At 35.3% G+C, this 22,182-nt stretch overlaps 1 protein-coding gene across 5 annotated transcripts in view; it reads right to left on the bottom strand.

Annotated features, from left to right (window-relative positions):
• Nucleotides 1–22,182, bottom strand: part of Sumf1 (sulfatase modifying factor 1) — a 671,842-nt gene that overhangs the window by 265,861 nt on the left and 383,799 nt on the right. For 2 of the 5 annotated variants that reach the window (XR_015439163.1, XR_015439159.1), the window contains one exon: nt 1,279–1,394. The exons of 2 other annotated variants lie outside the window; for them this stretch is intronic. The gene's annotated coding sequence lies outside the window, so the exon portion shown is untranslated. Of the gene's footprint in view, nt 1–1,267; nt 1,395–22,182 lie in introns of those variants that run through there. One more of the 5 variants, XR_015439149.1, reaches the window with a different exon arrangement.

Raw genomic sequence — 22,182 nt, forward strand, 5'->3', positions numbered from 1 at the left:
ATAAAAAAAGTTAACATGTGTCAAAATAGATGAAAGTGCTAATGGTTACTAAAAAAGTAAAGAAAAATGGTAGAAAAAATACTGAAGGTGCTGAGTTGTCTTTATTTTTATTACCTCTTTTCAATTTACAACTTTTCCTCCATAATTTACTACCAAAAAATAGCTGTGCTTCATAAAGAAATAAATGACCAACATAAAGATTAATGAGATTCATGTCAACTTAAAATGCTTTATGAAGCCACTTCAGCTAGTCTAGAAATATATTTTAGTGAGAAAAAGCTAAATGTTGGGGCTCAATGGAGAAAAGAAGGTATGAGAGAGGAACAGGGAGAGACAGGGCTATAATTGGCATAAGTGGAAACAATTGGAGAAAGCAAATCATTGAACTTGAGATTACTTATGCTGCCCTCTCCACTATCCAATAAAATAAGAGCAATCTCTTCTTTCAGACACTAAAGGCTGCAAATATGTATCAACAACTCGAGTAATTTCAAGGTTATTATGGTGCATGGCAGCCCATAGAATCTGCAATGATCTTACTGGTCAAATAGTCAAACATAAATTGAATGCCTATCTGCCTAAATAGTTACAACATCTAATGTATATGGCAGGGAGGAGTCCTCTCCGTCCACATCTTATTTCTTTCAGATTCTTATCACTGGTTGAGAAGATGTATTTGGTGATGCTGTTTAATAATGCTTAAAGGAAGTAATCAATACTAAGAGAAAATTAAAAAGGTTTGTTTGGAAGATATAACAGTCTTAAAATAACAAAAATTAAATATCAATCTCTATTGACATGGGACCATTAAGATCTACCACTCCTGGCTTCAGATCAGGAAAAGAAAAGGCATAATGACTTTGATTTGGGGTAAGAAAGTGGGAACAAACCACTGACTGTCACTCCCCATGAAGTAACATGCTTTCCCAAAGCTAAACTAAGCATAAAGTATGTTTTCCTTCTCTAAATTTATTTTAGACAATATAGAAAATGGAATATGCACATTTACAAAGTAGATGAGTGCAAACATTAAAGGTTATCCCTTCTCTAAAAGCTAATATCAAAAGATGCCAAATGGAGTTTCTCCAGATCAAACTTCATCTTTTGATTCTTGGTGGAAATGTTATATGATTAATTTCTTGGGTAGAGGCTGGGAGATATTGCACTCTTAAATTAAGGAACCAAAAACCAAAATTTAAGAACAAGTTTTCTATTTTATCCATGGAATTTTTTGATCTAGGACAGATACTATCAATGAATAAAGAGAAAATTACTCACACTGGGGAAGGACATTAAATCTTTTGAGTGAATGAAGTATCATGTAGAGCTCTCAATGACAGAATCAAAGCTTTTATATTCTCTATCACATTCTCATGTCATCCACAGTACAAACCCTAGGAAAAGAAAGAGAAAATGACTCCAGACTTCCATGAAATGAAAGTATCTCTAAAATCTAAGTGTAATTTTCCAAAGTTAAGGAAATATGCTTTTAAAAAAGTCATGTCAAGGTACGAATAAATTTTCATTTGACCTCACTGTCTTTGATATAATGCCCTCACTAACCAAGCCACTGCCTGGCACTAGTTAATAGTTAATGTAAACTATTGTTTGCATTTTCTGATACTTTAAATTTTATAAACACATCAAATGAACAGCATAAAAATTAGTAAGTCTCATATCAATTTAAACAACTTCATGAAGCTAACTCAGCTTGTCTGAAGTTACTTTGCATAAGAAGAAACTAACTTAGAGGGTGGTAGGGCAGAAGAGGTGCTTAACTTCTGACTAAGATTACATGACATAGAAATATTTAAGAACTCATTGAGCCTAATTTGTACATGTGCAGTAGACATACAACCACAAATTCAGTTCACAAACATCAACTCCTCTAAAATATTTTACCTACTTAAAAATACATAGCCTTTGTTCATAGGGGAAATAATCTAGTCTTTGGACTAGCTGAGAAGATTATTCATTTATTTCCTTGCTGATATTTTACTTCCTGTTTTAGCTAACTACCTTCTTTCCATGTTTGAAACTAAAATTTTAATGAAATGACCTTATGTTTTACTATAAGTACCTTGATACTGAAATTTTCTAGACATAAAACTGTATGTTTTTTAAATACCACTAAAAATCTATTTTGTAAGTAAATGACTAAATCTGGTATGATTTGTCATTTCACCTGGCAGATCTTCAACAGCTAGCTCTGAAAACAGTTCTGCTATATAAAATATTGGAATCTGGGGACAGGAAACCAAGGCATTTGAGCACAAGTAAATGAAATTTTTGTATGTTTTTCATGACTCTTCATCTGCAGAGTTTTATCCTTTTCAAAGTACCTTCAAATCCACTATATCATCATCATTTGATTTTCACATATGTTTATGAGGTAGATTGAGCCAGGATTAGCATTATCTCCAGTTTACACATGAAGACATAGCACAAAGAGGTTAGGTGACTATAAAAGGCCATACAAAATCTTCATGCAGAAGATATCCTAGTTGCTAATTTGTCTTCAGTTACATCATTAATCCAACATCAAAAAAATGTTTTAAAGAAATTCAAGTAAGAGCAGTGACTACCATTCCCCTAGACTGACCTCTCTCCTTTTCTGAGAATAAGCAATTTTCAGCTAACATACATAGTTGGTTTCCTCCAAAGTTTTCCCATAGATGTCCTGAAATTTTCATAAGAGATCTCTATTGCTACATGAAGGTATGAGAAGCTTTTGGTTTTATTTTCCCATATCCCAGTTTGATCTATTAAATTTTGAACTCAGTGCTTCTTTAAAGTGTTTAAGATTCAGTGGTCAAATCCCAAATTTCTCAAGGGTCAGCAAGTCAAATTCATTTACACTTCATCCCTGAGCTTCTTTCCTTTTTATTCCCACTTTTATATAAAAGCAATAAATCAGTGACCCATGCTTTTCACTCAGAGACTCTTTGGTCTGTATTTTAATCACTTCTTATCTGATACTTCACTGCATGCTGAAAATAAGTATCACAGTTATTTACTTTTCAATGGACTATTGGAGCAACTTCTTCTATCTGGTCAGTTCAATACTTAGTGAGTTAGCAATTATAAAATTATGTGTTCAAATCTGCTATGACTTGGAAGGCAAATAAGGCCAGTCAGGTAGGCTTGAAAAAGACAAAAAAAAAATCTTTTTGGAATTTTGTAAAAAAACAAAGTTCACAAACAGCTAACAAATGCTTGGCAAACAAAACAAAGCTCTACTTATAATGATGCAATGGAAAAGTCTGCAGTCATTAAAAATAGTCATTAAAAACAGCCAATGGTATAGATCTGTATTTAATGATGTGAATTATTAATAACATTTTGTGGAGTTGGGTATAATATGAATCCATCTTAATTGTATCCATGAATAAAAGAAAATCTGGAAATTAAAATTTTCCCTAAGCAGGGGAAACATGGATTACTTTTACATTTTTAAATTTTTATTTATATTTCATCATTCTTCTCTAAAGAACTTAATCTTTCTCTCTTAATAGTAATGGAAAAACTCAAAGACTATTTCTGGGAAATTCACTAAAGCAAAGGTTAATAGGACTGTGAGCCATCCATCCTCATCTTTCAAATGTGGGAAGGGTTATAGAATAAAACAATTATAAAGGAAAAGATAGTGTAATATGACAAATAATTTATGGCAAGACATTTTAATTATGGTACTTGTTAATTAATACTTAAGAAATTACAAATAAGTGAAGAGGAAGTTAAAAGCATTTTAACTTATTTTCTTCATTTGCTTTGAGAGCAAATAGGTAGCTTAGCAGGCAGAGGTCTAGACTTGGAGTAAGAAGGCCTTGATTTCCAAATTAATCTAGCCTATTAAATTGGAAACATTTCTTTACTAAAAATAAGGGTCTTAATAGCCATTTCATGAACTTGGTACGATAATTCTCTAAGAAAATGTTTGTAAAAATTAAAACATGGAGCTGGAATCTAAGAAGTGTAATTTAAACATGAATCTCTCAGCTGATTTTTACTTTGTTTTTTTATCTATCTGAAACAAAAATAAAAATAAAGTCTTAACCCTGTCTTAATTTCTTGGATGGCATTTTCTCCTATTCTCCTTCCTTAAGAATTCAACAACACCATTGCTGGATTTTCCTTTACATTACATTAAGCTTTGATGTCCCATCTTTTATTATTCTCCTTCTACTCCACACCTTCTTGCTTCATGACTTTTTTCCCCAGTCTCAGTTGCTAATCTATAAGCCAATGACTGCCAAATCTCCATCCTGTGAGCTATATTTTCAACTGTATCTGCTGCTGGTTTCCTACTAACACCTCAAAGTTAGCGTGTGCAAAACTGAACTCATAATTTACCCACTTTCCTCCACCCTCAAAACCCAAATCCATGCAATCTCCTACATTTTCATCCAGTTTAATATCAGACCATACTATAAACTAATGATGGCAACCATTTTAGAGACAAGTGTCAGAACTGCAACCCAAAACCCACTTACTTATCACAAAGTCCCAACACCGCAATTAGACCTGAATACTGAGTTTTTAGTTTAGAAAAAACAATTCATACATTAACACCTTTTGCCTGCAAAGAATAAAAACACCTGTGCCATAGGTTTGCCATCACTGTCATAAACCATAGGGGTCATTCCTAACTGCTTCCTCAACCTCCAAATTAGAAAGATCTTTCAAATTAGTCCTCCCCCTTTGCCTTCTCTTACTTAGGTCTATCAATTCCATTCAGACACCATTCTCTTCCTATTAGTTCTGTCCTCTGCATCACTCCCTGTTGTTTTCCTAAAAACCAAATTTGGTCAAATCTACTCTTGCCGAAAACACTTCAATGGCCCATCATCCATATAATTTTCTTTCCCTGACATCCAAGGCCTTCATAATCTGACTTTAATGCCTATTTCACACAATGTTGCCTTAATATACAGACAACCTCTGTCCCAGATACACTGGGTTTTTCAATGGTCCTCAAAGCCTCAAGCCTTTTCATCATTCCATTCTGGTCCCACAGCCTGAAATTCCCTTCCTCAACTTCTTTAATTGGAAAACTCATACTAATTATCCCAGGCCTTGAGGGATTTCACTTTTCCTATGAAGTCATGCAAAGAAAATTCTTCCTCAGTGCTTTCATGACCTTGTGTTCTTATCACCTACAGCATTGCAAATCCATCTCTGAATTTGTGGGAAGAGTCCCACCACCACACACACCACTAAGTTCTCAATGTATTTAACTACTGACTAGATATAGAACTTAATAAAAGTGGCTGCATAGACCAGGAACCCATAGAGCACATCCTCAGTTTATACCTTGTTACTTATTTCCCCATAGGTTGTACAGCTACATTGACACTATCCATTCAAGTACATACTGTTGCATTTAAGAAAGAAGCTGTGATCTTGCTATGTCATCATCCTCTTGCACTTGGGCCAATGTCACCATCTAACTATGAGCTTCCTTTAAACACAAACAACAACTATCCTAGCTCTTAAACCAAACTCAGCACTTGTATAGGCAAGTCTTCATGGGGAAAGGGTGGGAAGGCAGAGTGGAGAAAGCTGAATCAGGACACAACACCCTGAAAAATGTCTTGCTTGCAGATTTCCAGACATAGAAAGTCCATCTTCCCATACCACTAATATAAAAGTTGCCAGTTTTGTGAAATAATTTAAATATTTACTAAATTGTGAGCTTTCTGAAATAAAAATCTATATATTATTCATATTTGTATATTCAGTGACACAAATATACAAATTTGGCAATTTGGCACCAAGTAGGGCATAATAAATTTTGTTGGGTGAGGAAACTTAATACAAATTTCAAAACCAGGCTTTCTGAAAAATTTGTTAGGTATCACATTCTATTTATAATTTTGGGTTTCTTCAATTTAGTGAAGGATACATACTTTAGAAAAAAATATTTCAAAGAGGCAATGTTAGGCAGCTAAATTATAGGATATTAATAATGGTCTTATACAATTCTGACCTGGAATACCATCTTCTGTGTCTGTCCTGTGGGGAAAATAAGCATGATACTGTCTGGCTACCTGGAGTCACAATTACACCTGTGGGAAACTCAAGGCCAAAGAAGCAATCAAAATAAGAATAGGGGCCCTCTCTTTCCACAGATATCAGTTGGAAAGGTCTAGAGTAAGATTTCCAGTATGCTAAAAGGAGAGTGTTTGGTCAAGACCACTTCCAAGTTGATTGCTGCAGCTGGGCTCTCTGGGTGATACATTCACCAACATCCCAAACATACAGTGTTAGGAAAAGCTTGGTTTGGTGTCAGATGAACTTGGATTCTACTTTTTCTTTTATCATTTACTACGTGTATGAACAGAAAAACCTCCCAAAACTCCATGAACTTCTGTTTTCTTATTGGTAAAATGCAGAATTATTGTGAGGACATGAGAGTAGGTATTCTATATGCCTAATATGTATGAGTAATCAATAACTGATAGCAAATAGGAAATAACTGAACTAGAAGAAGAACTTAGATTATGAGAAAACACTAGGCCAGACTTCAGATTAGGGTGATACACAAAACAGCACCATGATCCTGAGCTGATCACATAATCATCAGGGATATAGCTTCCTCAACTATAAATTCAAGGAATTGGATTTGACTATTACTATGAAGTTTTTTTTATCCATCACTTAACATTGTAGATTACATATATTTAGCTTTATTTCCAAGCCACCACTTTAATGAATAACATAATTTTCAATACTGAAGGAAGCAAGACCAAACTTATTAAATGACTTATGGCTAGTAAGTTACAAAAAGTAGGAACTAACAGGACAAAATCAACATTAGGAATCAGTAACTTTTTTATACACCAGTAATGAACTAGCTTAGAAAGAAATCAGGAAATCAGTCCCACTCATAATAACATAAAATACCTAGGGATTAACCTAAGAAAGAGAAAGAACTCAACAAGGAAAATTATAGTACACTTAAGAAAGAAATTGAGAAAGAGAGAAAAATGGCAGAGAAGTGAGGGCCATTAACTCAGCTTTTCCAGGACAAAGTGTCTACAGTCTTTGCTTGGAGACTTGAGCTTGGAGAGGAATCAAAGTGAGAAGAGGTTACCCAGGAACCAGATAGAAACTGACAAAAGAGGAGAAAAGGGGATTGAATGATACAGAAGAAATAGAACATCACAGAGAGGAGACGTTCTGCAAACTACATGTGGCTGAGTGTGGCTAGACAGCCACCATTCAGAGGACAAAGTGAAACTAAAAACTTCTCATTCACAAGGAATGGCACTGGGACTGAGAGAATCAGTGGCAGTTGGAACCTGCAAGGAAAACACTCTGCTTCCAGAGTGGGCTTCCATAGTAAACAGGTGGTAAATGACCTTGGTTCAGTGCCCACCACCACAATTGTGGAAGAAGAGCTGGCACTTGTGGGACACCACTGTAGAGAAGGGCCCAGTGTTTCAACCTGGGTCCCAGAGCAGCCCCTTTGCTTCAAGCTGTGTGTGTGTGTGTGTATGTGTGTGTGTGTGTGTGTGTGTGTGTGTGTGTGTGTGTTCATTTTGCCTTTTTCTTCTCATAGAGATTATAGAGGGTAAGGGAATTCTCCCTTATCCCTTTTTATTCTTTCTACTTTTATCCATATCTTTATACCTCACTTCTTTTCTGGTTTCTTATCCTTTCTTTATTTTTATTTTATTTCTTCTCCCCTCTTTTCGTTTCTGTCCCTTTAATTTTTTCTCTAATACTTATATTAGTCATAGACTCTTTTCTCAACCCCACTTCTCACTACAGTTTTATATCCAGTTTTTTCTGTTATCTTCATCTAAATATATAACACACCGTGACCACCATTAGGCTCCTTTTCCCTCCTCCTATTTCCTCCTTTTCATACCACATAGCAGAAGAGGGTTTTTTTTAAACTTTTTTTCTTTTCTTCCTCCCACCTCTCTGGCATTACCTGGTCCCCAACCCCCTAGGCTTTAGACAATTGATTCTATAAAATTACTGTTCAATGCTTTTTTTAAAAATTTTAAAAAAAGATTTCAGATAAAAATATCTGAAATTAAAAAACCATAGAATGCATAAATTGCAGAAATGACCAATATGAAGACAAAGTGTCTGAAATTGAGGGCAAAATAATGAATTGTGATGAAGTACTCAAAAATCCACAAAGAAAATATGAGAATAAAAGAATATTATCCAGAAGTTACTAGATGATGATAAGATCAATATAAGGCTAATTGGAGTTAGAGAAAAAAAAACTGAAAGATAACACAGATGGATTTACTAACATGTTTACAGAAATCATAAAGGAAAATATAAAATAGAACACTAAACAAATATGATGAAAAAAGCCCACCAAGGCCTATTCTTATTAAATTACCAGATATCCAGCAAAACAACAGAATTTTAAAAGCAGTCAGAGAAAAAAAAACCATATATAAAGATAAACCACATAGAATCACAACAGACTTCTCACCACAAACAATAAAGACAGAAGAACTTGGAATGAAGTATTTCAAGACCTAAGAGCAAATACATTCCAACCCACATTAATTTATCCAGTAAAGCTATCCTTCAAAATAAATGGAGAAATAATGTATTTCCATGAAAAAGATGAGCTCAAATGACATCTAAGTGCTAAACCAGCACTTGAGAAAATGCTTAAGAATATTCTTACCAGAAATAAGAAACTAACACACCTAAAACACAGGGGAAATGAAAACACTAAGTAAGCTCAATGGATAAATAGCAACAAAAAAGTCAGGAAAAGAAAAACAAAGGATTCATCAACATAAAAAGAAGGCAATGATAAATAATCAACACATTTCAGTAATATCTCTCAACATTAACAGCCTCAATTCTCCAATTAAAAGACATAGATTTCCAGACCGGATCAAAACCCAGAATCTGACAGTCTGTTGCATTCAAACAACCCATCTAATGCAAAACTATATCTATAAACTAAAAATTAAAGGATGGAAAACAATATTTCATGCACCAGGACTCTGAAAACAAGCAAGGGTAGCAATTCTAATATCAGGCATGGTTTACTTCAAGCTAAAAATGATTAGAAAAGACCAAGTAGGTCATTACATACTAGTTAAGGGAACAATCCAATGAGAAGAGATAACATTGATAAACAGGTATGCACCAAATACTGGAGCATCTATCTTCATAAAACAAAAACTACTAAAATTAATAGATCAAATAAACACTAACACAATCAGTATAGGGGATTTGAACACCTCCACTTTTGCAAAAAGATGGGTCAACTAAACAAGTCAATAAATATCAGAGTTAACCACACCCTTGAATATATGGACTTAATAGATATTTACACAATATTCCACCCCTCTACAACAGAATATACACTTTTTGCAGCTGTACATGGTACTTTTTACAAAATAGATCATGTACTGGTCCACAATACCTCATTAGGGAAATATAAAGGAATTGAAATTACTCCATGCATACTATCAGGCTATTAGGCAATGAAAATAGAAATCAATGACAGAAGAAATTTTGGAAAAGGCAAAAACTGGAAAGCTAACAACATAATTCTAAACAACCAATGGGTCACAGAAGAAATCAAAGAAAAAAATTTTTAATTTCTGGAAGTTAATGACAGTGAATGTACAACTCACTGAAAGTTCTGGGACACTATGAAAGCAGATCAAAGGAAAATTCATGGCAATCAATCCTTAAATTAGGGAAACTAAAGAAGCCCAAATAAATAACCATATAAGAAATTTTAAGATACTTGAGAAAGAACAACAAATGAGTCCCAACCTAAGATTAAGGAGGGAAATTATAAAGATGAGAGCAGAAATCAATGAAATTGAGACTAAAATTTTTTTTTAAATAAACAAGTAGAAGAAATTGCTCTTTTAAAGAATAAATAAAATGGATAAATGCTTAGCCAGACTTACCAAGAGAAAAAGAAAACAGACACACATCAATACAATTAGAAATTTAAAAGGTGAAATCAACCCTGCTGAAATCCCTGAGATAGTAACTACTTTGAAAAAATTATATTCCAAAACATTAGTAAATTTTGAAGAAATGGACAGGTTCCTAGATGCAAACAAACTATAAAAACTAACCCTAGAAGACATAAATATGATTAACAACCAAATAACAAGCAATAAAATTGACACAGTAATAAAAACTAAAACATCTGCCACCTAAAAAAAAGAACAGGCTCGATGAATTCACTCCTGAATTCTACAAAACCTTCAAGGATGTTATATCACCAATATTCCTCAAGCTTTTCAAAAAAAGTAAAAGAGATTGAGTGCTCCCAAATTTATTTATGGAAACCAGTATTTCCCTGATCCCAAAACAAGATAAAAACCTAACTAAAAAGGAAAACAATAGGCCAATCTCTCAATAAACATAGATGCCAAATCTTTAAGAAGACATTAGTAAATAGAATGCAGCTCATGATCAAAAAGGTCATACATCATGATCAAGTAGATGGAGAAAAGGCAGTCAACAAAATCCAACACCCCTAATCTTGAAAAAAAATAGGTATACAAAGACCTTAACTGAATCTGATAAAAGCCATTTATGACAAACGAATATCCAGTATTATACTAAATGGGGAAAAACTAAAAACATTCCTCCTAAAATCAGGAACAAGACAAGGTTGCCCACTATCACCACTTCTGTTCAACATAATACTTGAAATATTAGCCAGACCAATCAGGCAAGAGAAAGAAATAAAAAGGATACATATAGGAAGGGAAGAGCTTAAATTATCATTATTTGCAGATGACACTATACTCAACATAGAAGACCCAAAGACATACACCCAAAATCTTTTAGAATTAATAAGTAACTTCAGCAACATAGCAGAATACAAGACCAACACACAAAATCCATTAGCATTTGTTTACACTAATGATGAATTCTATGAGAAAGAAATTATGAAACACTACCATTCACAGTACCGTCAAGAAAAATGAAATACCTGGAATTAACCTAAATCAGGAAGTGAAAGACCTCTACAAAGAAAACTACAGTACTCTGAAAAAGGAAATTGAAGAGGATATCAGGAAACAAAAAGATGTCCCCTGTTCCTGGATAGGCAGAACCAATATTGTCCAAATGGCTATACTCCCAAAACTGTTTTGCAGATTCAATGCAGTCCCAATCAAAATACCAACAGCATACTTTCCAGATCTAGAGAAAACAATCCTATAAAATTCATATGAAACCAAAAGTTATCCAGAATAGCAAAAGCAATTTTGGGCAACAAGAGCAAGGCAGGAGGCCTTGCAATACCTGACTTCAAGATTTACTGCAAAACAATGGTAATAAAATGGCAAGGTACTAGAACAAGAAAGATATGTGGATTAATGGAACAGAATAGAAGATACGGAAACATCCCCAGACACATTCACCTAATTGATCTTTAACAAAGGGCAATAATCATATGTTGGAGAAAGGTAGCCTATTCAAAAAGTGGTATTGGAAAAACTGGTTATCTGTTTACAGAAGATTGAAAATGGAACCTTATCTCTCACTATATACTAAATTAAAATTAAAATGGATCAAAGATCTAAACATTAAAACAGAACCGTTAAACCTACCAGAAGAGAGCCAAGCAGTGGGAAGCTCCTTGGCTGCATCCGGGTTCCTACCCACACCACGGAGAGGTCCCAGGAGTGACTTGGAGCCCCGCCTCCAACTGGCACTCTGCTTAGCCACGCGGGCGCCTACTAGGCCCAGTTCCACTCCCCTGCCCTCTGGCTCTTCTGCTACTTGGTCCCAGACTACCGAGGCACAGGGGATCATATTTCACATAGTTAAATGTGATAGATTAATAACTACCACAAATTGTCATTTTCTAAGCTGTGCTTGATGCTATGGTATTGCTCATTGTATCATTTGGTCTAAAATGCTGTGATTGATCTAACCAGTTTTCCTTCCTGGTGTAAGGAAAATAAAATAGCCTCAAAGTCAGTAGAGCCTCAAAACCTAAACACAAGCCATACCTGGAAGACACCTCTGAAAAGCAATCATTCCACAAGGGTTTTAAACACAAGCAACAAAGATACCTGCATTAAGCAATTTTGAAATATCAACCATGGAATTAAACCAAGGACAGTCCCAAAAACAAAAATGAGAAGACATTTAAGCAAGGCACAAATGCAAGCTTCCACACCACAAAAAGGAATGGGGAAAATGAGGTGGAAAAGTCGGATAATCAACCACATGGACACCCTGAACTGATAGCAAAGGAAGTAGTAAAGTAGATGCATGAGGCCCCAGAAAATTCAAAGCAGAAATAATCTCCCAGATAAATACAGAGATGGTGAGTAGAGTGAAAGACATGATTAGAGGCTCTAGAGCAGAAACAGATAAGAAAATAGATGAGATCAGAAACATGCTGGAAGCCATGAATGCCCAGCATAAGAAAGAAACAGAAACCATGATCACCCAACATAAGAAAGAAATGGAATCCATGAAACAGATTCAAACAGATATTCAGGAGATCAAAAACTCCACTGAAAGTATCCACAGCCGATTACGGGAATCTGAAGATAGAATATCAGATATAGAAGACAGGATCGTAGTTAAGGACCATGAAAACAGAGATTTCTTAAAGATAGTAAGGGACCATGAGAAATCAATCCAACAGCTGCTAGACAGATGATACAAAGAAGAATAACATAAGACTGATAGGAGTCCACGAAAAAACAGGAGAAAGTACAATTGAAATAAAAAAACTGTTCACAGAAGTAATAGTAGAAAACTTCCCAGACAGAGGTGGAGAATTGGACACACAGAAAAGTGAGGCATATAGAACTCCACCCAGCCATGATCAAAGAAAATCTACACCTCGACATATAATAGTCAAGATCCCAGAAACCCAACAGAAGAACAAAATTCTACAGGCAGTGAGAGAAAAGAAACAAATCACCTACAAAAGAAAGCCCATCAGAATCACAGCAGATTTCTCAACACAAACCCTCAAATCAAGGAGAGCCTGGAGTGAAGTATTTCAAGCCCTAAAAGAAAATAACTTCCAACCTAGGCTGTTGAATCCTGCAAAACTATCTTTCAAAATTGATGGGGAAATTAGATACTTTCGCAACAAAGAACACCTGAGAAATTTCATGAACACCAAACCAGCACTCCAAACAATTTTAGGTAATATCCTAGAAAAAGACAATGAAGGTCACAACTCCATGAGGACCAACAGAGAGAAGACACCACACAAGGTAAGGCACTAAAGGGAAAGGAGGAAAAATAAGAAATAAAAGAGCCAACAACAATAAAACATCATGGCAAGGATGAGTCAATATCTCTCAATTATAGCTATCAATGTTAATGGGCTCAATTCACCCATCAAAAGAAACAGACTGACAGAATGGATTAAGAAGCAAAACCCAGCAATATGTTGTATATAAGAAACACACCTAACTCAAAAGGAAATTCATAGACTGAAAGTAAAAGGATGGAAAACAGTTCTCCAAGCAACAGGAACCCAGAAAAAAGCAGGGGTACCAATCTTATTTGCAGACAAAGTAGATTTCAAACCAAAACTAATAAAGAGAGACAAAGATAGTCACTACATCCTTGTGAAGGGAACAATCCAAGAGGAAGAGATGACAATCCTATTTATGCACCAAATATGAATTCCCCCAACTATACAAAACAAATATTAATGGGCATGAAAAACCAAATAAACAATAACATAATTGTAGTGGGAGACTTCAACACCCTTCTATCACAAATAGACAGATCATCTAGGAAAAAAATTAACAATGAAACTCTAGAACTGAACCAAGCTATTGAACAAATGCACTTAATAGATGTTTACAGAGTGTTCCACCCCCACAAAATCAAAATACACATTCTTTTCAGCTGCACATGGGTCATTCTCCAAAATAGATAACATGCAGGCTCATACGGCAAATCTAAGTAAATGTAAAAGAATTCAAGTTATCCCCTGTATATTATCAGACCATAGTGCAATAAAGTTGGAGATCAATAACATAAGAAACCACAAAACATGCACAAACACATGGAAATTGAATAACACCCTCCTAAAAAACCAATGGGTGACAGAGGAAATTAAAGAAGAAATTAGACAGTTTCTACAAGTAAATGTTAATGCCAGTACAACACACAGGAATCTGTGGGACACAATGAAAGCAGTTCTAAGTGGGAAACTGTGGAGAGTGAAGGGTTGAAACAACCCTGAGCCTTTTGAGATTCTTGAGTCAGATAAGAACATAATGACGGCTGGATAAGAAAGTAACATTCCTGGAATTGTAAAAATATAATTGACCTTTTCCCTGTAAAAATAATTAGTCACCTGGTCACAAGGGGAGGAGGGGAGGGAGGCTGTGGGTGATGAAAGAGGATATATAAAAGGCTCAATAACATGGGAAGGAGAAGGCCCTCGCCCTCTCCTCTCCTTTTCTTTTCTCCCGAATTTGTGTTGTTTTTCTTAATCCTCACCCCTCTCCTCAGGTACTGTTCGTCTAGTGACGGCTGGCTCCGTCAGAAACTCATAGCGCTGAATGCCCATATTAGGACAACAGAGAGAACTCAGTTAAATAACCTAATGCAGAACCTCAAGCTCCTAGAAAAAGAAGAGCATAACAAATCCAAAGCTCATACAAGAAAGGAAATTATAAAGATCAGAGCAGAAATCAAAGCAATGGAGACTAAGAGAATGATAAAAAAATTAATGATTCAAGGAGCTGGTTTTTTTAAAGAATAAATAAAATCGATAAACCTTTAGCCAACCTTATCAAAAAACGGAAAGAAAAAACTCAAATCCATGCAATTAAGAATGAAAAAGGTGAAGCCACAACAGATCCATCGGAAATTTAGAGGATCATCAATACCTACTTTGAGAACCTGTACTCTGATAAAATGGAAAACACAGAAGAAATGGACAGATTCCTAGATACATATGAATTGCCAAAGTTAAATGAAGAAGATATAGAAATTCTAAACACCCCAATTACAATGAGTGAAATTGAAAATGTAATAAAAAATTTACCAATAAAGAAAAGTCCAGGTCCTGATTTCTTCACTGCTGAATTCTACAAGATATTTAAAGAAGAACTAATGCCATTACTCTTTAAATTCATCAAGGAAATTGAAAGGGAAGCAAGGCTTCCAAATTCTTTCCTGAAAGCAAGTCTGACTTTGATTCCAAAACCAGGGAAAGACCCAACCAAAAAGAGAACTACACACCAATCTCCCTAATGAACATAGATGCAAAAATCCTCAACAAGATACTGGCAAACAGAATACAGAGGGTCACCAAAAAGATCATACACCCTGACCAAGTCGGATTTATCCCAGGGATGCAAGGATGGTTCAATATTCATAAATCAATAAATGTTATACACTATATTAACAGAGTCAAGGACAAAAACCATCTGATCATCTCAATAGATGCAGAAAAGGCATTTGACAAAATCCAACACCCATTCATGATAAAAACCCTACAGAAAATTGGAATAGAAGGTCTTTATCTCAACCTGATTTAGGCTATCTATGAAAAACCAATAGCCAACATCATACTAAATGGTCAAAAACTGAAAACTTTCACACTAAAATCAGGAACAAGACAAGGATGCCCACTATCACTACTCCTGTTCAATTTAGTTCTGGAAACATTAGCCACAGCAATTAGAAAAGACAAAGACATAAAAGGAATAAAGATAGGAAAGGAAAGTTAAACTGCTGATGATATGATACTTTACATAGAAGACGCAAAAATTCTACCAAAAGACTTCTACACTTAATTGACAGATTCAGTAGAGTAGCTGGATATAAGGTCAACACTCAAAAAACAATGGCCTTCTTGCACACAAATAGCAGACACACTGAGAGAGAAATTAGGGAAACAATTCCTTTTACAATAGCATCCAAAAAAATGAAATATCTAGGAATCAATCTAACAAAGGAAGCAAAAGACCTCTACACTGAAAACTACAGCACTCTAAAGAAGGAGATCAAAGAGGATATAAGAAAATGGAAAGACATCCCTTGTTCCTGGGTAGGAAGAATCAATATAGTGAAAATGGCCATACTTTGAAAACTACTATATAGATTTAATGCAATGCCAATTGAAATTCCAACAATATACTTCACAGAACTAGAGAAAATAATCCAAAAATTCATTTGGAAGCAGAAGAAACCTAGAATAGCAAAAGCAATTCTAGGCAGCAGAGACATGGCTAGGGGTACCACAATCCCCAGCTTGAAATTATACTACAAAGCCACTGTGATAAAAACAGCATGGTACTGGCAAAGAAACAGACCTGAAGATCAGTGGAATAGATTAGAAGATGCAGAAACAACTCTAGACATACTCAGCCACCTCATCTTTGACAAAGGAGCCAACCACCCTTATTGGAGGAAAGATAGCCTGTTCAATAAATGGTGTTGGAAAAACTGGATTTCAATCTGCCAAAGATTAAAATTAGACCCATACCTATCACCATGAACTAAACTAAGATCCAAGTGGATTAAAGAGCTAAATATCAAGACAGAAACACTAAACTTGCTGGAAGATAAGTTAGGTAGAACTCTCAATGGTAATGGCATAGGAAAAGACTTTATGAACAAATCTTCAGTAGTATGGGAGCTAACACAAAGAATCAACACCTGGGATCTCATCTTATTAAAAAGCTTCTGCACTGCAAGAAAAACTACCAACAAAGCTAAGAGACAACCTACAATATGGGAAGAAATTTTTAGCAGCTGTACCTCAGACAAAGGGCTACTATCTAGAATATATAAAGAACTGAAAAAAAATCAGACTCCCCAAATTCAAAGAACCAATTCAAAACTGTGCATCCAAAATGAACAGATATTTCTCAGACAAAGAAGTAAAAACACCAAATAAATATATGAAAAAATGTTCAACATCACTGGTCATTCAAGAGTTGCAAATGAAAACAACACTGAGATTCCACCTCACCCCACAAAGAATGGCTGCTATCAAGAAATCAACCAATAGCAAATGCTGGTGGGGGTATGGAGAGAAAGGAACCCTTCTCCATTGTTGGTGGGAGCACAGACTGGTGCAACCACTGTGGAAATCCATATGAAGATACCTCAAGGAAGTAAGACTAGAGGTCCCATTTGACCCAGCTGTTCCCCTACTGGGTATCTTCCCCCCAAAATTAAAAGAATCATACCACGGTGATATATGTGCACCTCTGTTTATAGCAACACAGTTTGTAATAGCTAACGTTTGGAAACAGCCCAAGTGCCCATCAACTGGAAACTGGATAAAGAAGATGTGGGTTTTTTTTTTATAAAATGGAGTACTACTCAGCCACAAAGAATGAGAAACTAGAATCATTTATAGCTAAATGGATGCATATTGAGGCCATACTCTTAAGTGAAATAAATAGGACACACATGTGTAAATACCGAATAGTTTCTCTAGTGTGAGATACTGAAAGTATAAATAAGAATGAAAATGATTAAAATGAATAAATGATAATTTGAAATAGGAAAACTCCAAAGGTGTAGGGGTGGCAGGAGGGGAAGGGGAAAGGGAAGAAGGGAAAGGAAAAATGAGAAAGAAAAAAAAAATGGAAACAAAGTCTATGTAAATAGGGAAGGGTGGTGGGGGTGAAGGGCACATAGGTAATGGGGAAAAAAATAAGAACTAAGATACATCAGCTTCAGGTAGAAACACCCAATGATAAATGTAAATTGTATACCTAAAATGTACCAATTAATATATAAATTTTTAAAAAAAACTTACTAGAAGATAAAATAGGTGAAATACTTGAAAACAATGTAGGGCTTCATGGCTTAGTTGGTTAAAGTACCTGTCTAGTAAACACTTGACAACATAGATGTAGAAAGGGATTTTCTAAACAGAACCTCAATTGCACAAGAAATAACAGCAAGAATCAATGAATGGGATTATATCAGACTAAAGATCTTCTGTACAGCAAAAGAATCAGTTCATAGAATGAAGAGATAACATACAGAATGGGAAAAAATTTTACCAGCTACTCCTCTGACAGAAGACTAATATCTAGAATGTATAAAGAATTCAAAAAATTAAACCACCTAAAATTAAGGACCCAGGCAAGAAATGAGTAAGAGAAATGAATAGACACTTCACAGAGGAAGAAATACAAATGGTCAACAAATATATGAAAAAATGTTCAACATCTCTGCCCATTAAAAATATACAAATTAAAACAATGCTAAGATTCCATCTTACTCTGGAAAGAAAGGCAATCATTAATAAATCAAATGAAAACAAATACTGGTATGGCCATGGTGAAAAGGAAATTCTCCTTCATTGTTGGTGGGAATGTAAACTTGTACAACCACTATGGAAATTGGTATGGAGATTTCTCAAAAACTGAAATGAGAAATTCCATATGACCCAGCAATCCCTCTGCTAAGTATCTTCCCCAAAGAACTTAAGACATCATACCACAGTGATACATGCATACCAGTGTTTATAGTAGCACAATTTGCCATAGCTAAGTCCTGGAAACAACATGTATTCCTGCCGACAAATGATTGTATAAAGAACATGTGATATCTATATGTGATGGAATGCAACTTAGCTATAAAGAATGACAAATCTGACACGTTTGTAGAAAAATGGATACACATGGAAAATCTAATGTTGAACAAAATAAATCAGACACACAAGCTTAAATACGATATTGTACCTCTCATTTGAGTAAAGCAAAGTACAGTAAAAGAATAATAGAAGACAGAAGAGGACAAGGGAATGGATCTCTTGCAATAGGGAAGTGGTCCAAGAGAACAAGAGCAAGGGGTGAGGAGGAAAAGAAGGGGAAATAAGTAGAATAAAGACAGGGCATGCACAGGAACATAACCTCAATAAATGTAAACATTTTATATGGTATAATATGAGCTAAGATTAACAGTATCAACAACAATGAAAATCAAGATGGGGAATTAGAGGAGAAGGGTGGGAGAGGGAGGGAAGTGGATTGTGAAAAAGAAACAAGCTGTAGTGTGTACATGTTCCTATTCCCTAAAATGATTGTCAACTGCATGTACTGTAAACATTTATTAATAACATAAAAATTTCTTCAAAAAGAAATAAGTTGAAGAAAACATTAGAAAATAGAAAGACCTCCCATGTTCATGGATCAGCAGAATTAACACTGTTTAAATTGCCATATTACCAAAAGCAATCTATAATTTCAGTGGAATCCCCATCAAGACACCAATTATATTCCTCATAGATCTGGAATAAAAAATTCTAAAATGTATATGAAAACACAAAAGACCCAGAATAGCTAAAGAAACCCTAAGCAAAAATAGCAAGGATGTAACCATCATAATATCTGACTTAAAATTATACTAAAAAGCCATAGGGGGAAAAAAAGAATGATACTGAAAAAAATGTACAGATGAATGAAATAGAATGTATACACAGAAACAAACTGACACAATAGCCATCTGATTGTTGACAAAGAAGCCAAAAATATATTTTGGATAAAATATACCCTCTTTTAAAAATGGAGCTGGAAATACTGGATATTCATACATAAAAGAATGAAACTAGATCCCTATTTCTTACCCTGTACAAAAATAAATTCAAAATGGATCAAAGACCTAGATAGAAGATCTGAAACTGAAACTGCTAGAATGAAAGAAAGGGGAGGGCCAGGGATTTAGCTCAGTGGTTTTGCCACCTGGTGCACAAATGTAAAGGCCCAAGTTCAATCCCTGGTACAGAAAAGATAGAAAGAAAGAGAGAAAGAAAGAAAGAAAGAAAGAAAGAAAGAAAGAAAGAAAGAAAGAAAGAAAGAAAGAAAGAGAGAGAGAGAAAGAAAGGAAAGAAAGAAAACACATGAAGCCATAGGCATAGGAAAAGACTTCTGAATAGGATTCTAACAGCAAAGGAAATAATAGCAAGAAACAAAAATTGGACCATGTAAAGATTAAAATTTCCGTAGCAAAGAAAACAACCAAGAGACTGAAGAAACAACTTGCAGAATCAGAGAAAATCTTTGCCAGTTACTCTTCTGATAGGAAAATTAACATCTAGAATATATAAAGAATTCAAAAAATTGAATTGAACAGCAAAATATCAATTACTGTACCTCTATCACTAAATGGGCCAATGAACTGAACAGACATTTCATGAAAGAAGCACAAATGGCCAGTAAGTATAAGAAAAAAAGGTCCAACATCTTTAGCCATTAGGGAAATTCAAATCAAAACTACATTCCAGTTTTGACTGAGATTCCAGTCAGAATGTCTATCATCAAAAATGGTGGAGGCCCAAAAGTCTTCTAGACTTAATAACCAAATTCAGTCAAGTAGCTGGTTACAAGGTCAACACACAAAAATCAATAGCTTTCCTCTACACAAATGACAGACTCACTGAGAGAGAAATAGGGCAAATAATTCCTTTCACAATAGCATCCAAAAAACTGAAATACCTAGGAATCATCCTAATGAAAGAAATCAAAGACCTCTTCTCTGAAAATTATGGCACTCTGAAAAGAGAGATTGAAGATGATATCAGAAAATGGAAAGACATCCCCTGCTCCTGGGTAGGAAGGATTAATATAGTGAAAATGGCCATACTTCCAAAACTGCTATATAGATTTAATGCAATTCCAATTGAGATCCCAGCAGCATACTTCATGGACCTTGAGAAAACAATCCAAAAATTCATTTGGAACAAGAAGAGACCCAGAATAGCAAAAGCAATTCTAGGTAACAGAGACATGGCAGGGGGTATCACAATCCCCAACCTGCAACTCTACTACAAAGCTACTGTGATAAAAATAGCATGGTACTGGCAAAGAAACAGACTTGAGGACCAGTGGAACAGATTAGAAGATGCAGAAACAATGCCAGACACACTCAGCCATCTCATCTTCGATAAAGGAGCCAAACATCCTCACTGGAGGAAAGATAGCCTCTTTAATAAATGGTGCTGGAAAAATTGGGCTTCAACTTGCCAAAGATTCAAACTAGACCTGTATCTCTCACCATGCACTAAACTAAAATCAAAATGGATTAAAGATCTGATTATTAAAATAGAAACTCTGAACCAGTTGGAACAGAGGTTAGGTAGAACCCTTGAAGACATTGGTGTAGGAAAAGATTTTATGAACAACACCTCAGTTGCCCGTGAACTAGCACAAATAATCAACAAGAGGGATCTCTTCTTATTAAAAGGCTTCTGCACAGCAAGAGAAACCACCAGCAGTGTGAAGAGACAACCCACAATGTGGGAAAAAAATCTTCACCTGCTCTTCCTCAGACAAAGGTCTACTATCTCAAATCTATAAAGAACTTAAAAAGATCAGACCTCCCAAATTTAAAGACCCAATCCAAAAATGGGCATCTGAAATGAACAGACATTTCTCACACAAAGAAGTAGAAATAGCAAATAAATACATGAAAAATGTTCAACATCACTGGTCATTCGAGAGATGCAAATGAAAACAATGCTGAGATTCCATGTCACTCCAGAAAGAATGGCTGCTATCATGAAACCAACCAATAACAAATGCTGGCGGGCCTGTGGGGAAAGAGGAACCCTGCTCCACTGCTGGTGGGAGTGTAGACTGGTGCAACCACTGTGGAAATCAGTATGGAGATACCTCAAAGAACTAGGACTGGAAGTCCCATTTGACCCCACTATTCCACTGCTGGGGATCTTCCCCAAAGAATTAAAAGAATCATACCACAGTGATATATGTGTGCCCATGTTCATAGCTGCACAGTGTGTAATAGCTAAAACTTGGAAACAGCCCAAATGCCCATCAGCTGGAGACTGGATAAAGAAAATGTGGTTTTTTTTATAAAATGGAGTACTACTCAGCCATAAAAAATGAGAAATTAGAGACATTTATAGCTAAGTGGATGCATATTGAGGTGATACTCTTAAGTGAAATAAATAGGACACACATGTGTAAATACCAAATAGTTTCTCTGGTGTGAGAAACTGAAAGTGTAAATTAGGACGAAATGTATAATAGGTCATGTGAAATAGGAAGAAAAGGGGCAAAGGGGAAGGAAGTGGGAGGGCTAGGGGAAAGGATAGAAGGGAATGGGATTAATATGAGAAAATGGAAAAATAGGAACAAAATCTTTGTAAATAGGGAGGACTGGAGGGGTTGAAGGGAGGGCTGGGCAAGGGTGAAAAATAAGAGCCAAGAGAGACTATGTAAAGGT

The sequence above is a fragment of the Heterocephalus glaber genome, unplaced genomic scaffold, assembly GCF_053883595.1.
Source record: "Heterocephalus glaber isolate CG9 unplaced genomic scaffold, H.glaber_assembly_v1.0 deba00001472, whole genome shotgun sequence".
NCBI lineage: Eukaryota > Metazoa > Chordata > Mammalia > Rodentia > Bathyergidae > Heterocephalus > Heterocephalus glaber.